Below are 3,368 nucleotides of genomic sequence, written 5' to 3'. Positions count from 1 at the left end.
ATCTTGCTTATAACCTTTAGCAACTAATATTTCTTTGTTATAACATTGCCATATTCGTCAAACTTGCACTTCCAAACCCATTTGAGATCAATTACTTTAGCACCATGCGGCTTAGTAACTAGCTTCCAAATATCTAAACGATGGAATTGTTGAATCTCTTCTTGCATTGCCATGACCCAATAAACATGCTTCAAGGCTTCCTTTATTGTCTTTGGCTCTATTCTAGAAATATGACATGAGTACTCGTTGTATGCAGCAGCAGCTGTCATATGAGTATCAACTTGACCATCAAACTGAACTTGCCTTCTTGTTCTAACACATGCATTTGGATCTATAATAATATTCTCTCTAGGATGAGCAATTGTAGTTCTGGGAACTGGTTGTGCGGGAACAGGTATCTCAGGTTGTAGATTCGTAGTATCACCAATATCTTCATGATTATCAGAACTCTCACTTGAAATATCAAATCCACAGGTATCGTACAACGGATCAACGTCTTGATCTGAATCTTGAACTGGTTCATCGACAGTGGGTAATTGAAACAACCCCAAATCCATTTACCAAAAACGAAGCACATTTTTTTGTATAAGTTAGGTCCCATTAATACATTACATTTCCAACTAAGTTTTAACCAAAAACATAATATCATATCGATACGTTTAACAAATTATAACGACCCTTGGTACACAATTAACGCATTACAAAAGCATTTGTAATAATGACTCAATCACACGATATACGGGTTAATACTCAATAACCCAACCCGATACCAAGAGCATAATCCCGGGGACTACCACATCCCTGATCCGCGTCCCTTTATCCAAAAGCTACCCCATCGAGCACAAGCGCTCCTACGCATCTAGTCTATCAACTAGCTAGCTTCACAATCATAATACCTGTAAAAAGGTAAACAACGAGAGGGGTAAGCTTGAAGCTTAGTGAATGCAATAATTATACATATACATATATAACCTACTTACCTGCAATCACTTACACAATTACCGCGTACACGCTAGCAATATAATTAGCATACCATCACAAAGTATAATGTTAAATCTCCAATACACAAGCTAGCACAAACAATAGCATATAACTCGAACAATATAATATGCTACACTACAACACATAACCATGGTTAACCAATCGTACAAGGGAATGGTGCCCGCGAAAGACCATCGGAGTTCACAACATCCATTAATGTACTTAGCACCTTGTATCACTAACCCCCGGGTGGATTCTTAACACCTCGATACTTCACCCCGAGTGGCATCCTAACACCTTGATGCTTCACCCATCAAATATTCCGAAGTGGTGTCTTAACACCTCTACACTTCACTCCCGAGTGGCATCTTAACACCTCGATACTTTCACCCCGAGTGGCATCTTAACACCTCGATGCATCACTCGTCAAACATTCCGGAGTGGTGTCTTAACACTTCGACACTTCACTCGTCACGTGAAACGTGGCGTGTTAACATTTCGACACTTCACATCTCACGCTACACAAATAAATACATCATATACATACACGTATAATTATTCCACTCACCTTGTGAACTCGAGCATTACAAACCATGCGCGAAATCTCCACCACACGCAACCGAGCAAGATTTTACCTATAATACACATATAGGTATACACATAGTCAACATACAACCTCATTTGGACTCTTGACCCACCCAAATGAACCATAAGTGCAAAATACACCCTTTTGCACTTTGAATGCTACCCGAAGGTCTAAAACTAACGAGACTAGTTCCCGCGTTCCCAAAATAGCTAAATACATCAACTTTAACCTTTAAACGCATAATAGTCCGCATTTTACACAAAAACCCATTCCATGGTTGACCAAATTTGACTTTATTGCCAAAACACCAAATTTCAACCCAAAATCATTTTCAACGATTAACTCACATCCAAACACGTCCTCTAACACTTAACACTAGTGTTTAAACAATCGTTCAAGCAAAACTAGTGTCATCATCAAGTTTGACCCAATTCAATTTACCCATTTTGACCAAAGTCATTAAAAATGCCCAAACTAACGAATAATCACTAACATAAGTGAAAATGGCCCTAATACACCAATTAAACCAAAACCCGCCATGTATTAAAAATAACTAGTTTCCATAAACCCACTTCATCATCTAAATGGGTTTTACAACTAAAAAGCTCAAGACCCTAACTTGAATATCAAAACATAAAGATGAATTTCGGAGTTAGAACTTACCATCACTACCACAACGTAGCCATGAATGAGGAGAACAACTTTAACTCTTGTGACCCGACCCAAAACACTCTTCTTCTTCAACAATTCGAGCTTTCTCTTTCTAATCCCTTTACTCTCTCTCTAGGGTTTGGTGTGTGAGTGAGAGGGAAAGAGAATGATTAAAATGAGGTTTGGATAAGATTGGAATCAGTTTTATGGCCAATAACCCGTCCACATGTGAAATACCAACTTTGCCCTTCATTTAACTCATTAAAAGGCTGAACAAGCACCAGATCGTGCCTATTGTCGCGCCGCGGAGCAAACTCTCCGCGTCGTGGCCCAAAGGGTGATTTTAGATCACTTTTTTAAGCTTTCTGGCCCTCAAAATAGGCAATTGTCGCGCCGTAGCAATTCTGGTCGCGCCGCGGCATTTGCCTGTTTCATCCGAACTTCAGCAAACTTGTTTTTGCCATAACTTTTTGACCGTAACTTCGTTTTCGATGAATCAAATATCGTTGGAAACGTAATAAGATTTTCTTTCTAATGGTAAGGTTTTGAAACATCAACTCAAACTTTATATGGGATCGAAAAGGTACGTACACGCCTTGTAACTCAAACAACGTCCAGTTTCCTTCGACATTCGAACAAGCAACACGTACATGCTTGGTACCCTTCATACACGCATCGTACAATCATCTTTATACAATTATACAACCAAATATGAACATTCTAAAGATCAATCACGAACCTCGGACATGTATGATGAAAAACGGGATGTTACAACTCTCCCCCACTTAAATCGGATCACGTCCTCGTGATCCTAGTCACTTAACCAATCCGAACCTACACGCTATGGTTCTCCAACACATATCTAAACTCGATGTCCACCACGATTTCCATTAACCCGAATGTCTCACCACACGCTAATAACCATTAGCGTGCATTACCGCAACAAACGGTATCTCGTACACAAAACGTCCAAAAATTCTCATTTAGGAAATACGGAAAGCACCATATATCCCTTCAAGTTCTCTCAGCTACAACTCGCTACAAGCTACATCCATACTACATCACCCCACACGATCCACCAAATTCACTACGCCGTGAATCAAGTCTTGCGTTAATCCGATTCGAGATGGATACATGCCTCATTAAAACT

This window comes from Rutidosis leptorrhynchoides, chromosome 4, assembly GCF_046630445.1.
Source record: "Rutidosis leptorrhynchoides isolate AG116_Rl617_1_P2 chromosome 4, CSIRO_AGI_Rlap_v1, whole genome shotgun sequence".
Lineage (NCBI taxonomy): Eukaryota > Viridiplantae > Streptophyta > Magnoliopsida > Asterales > Asteraceae > Rutidosis > Rutidosis leptorrhynchoides.
Note: the sequence above shows the minus strand (reverse complement) of the source record.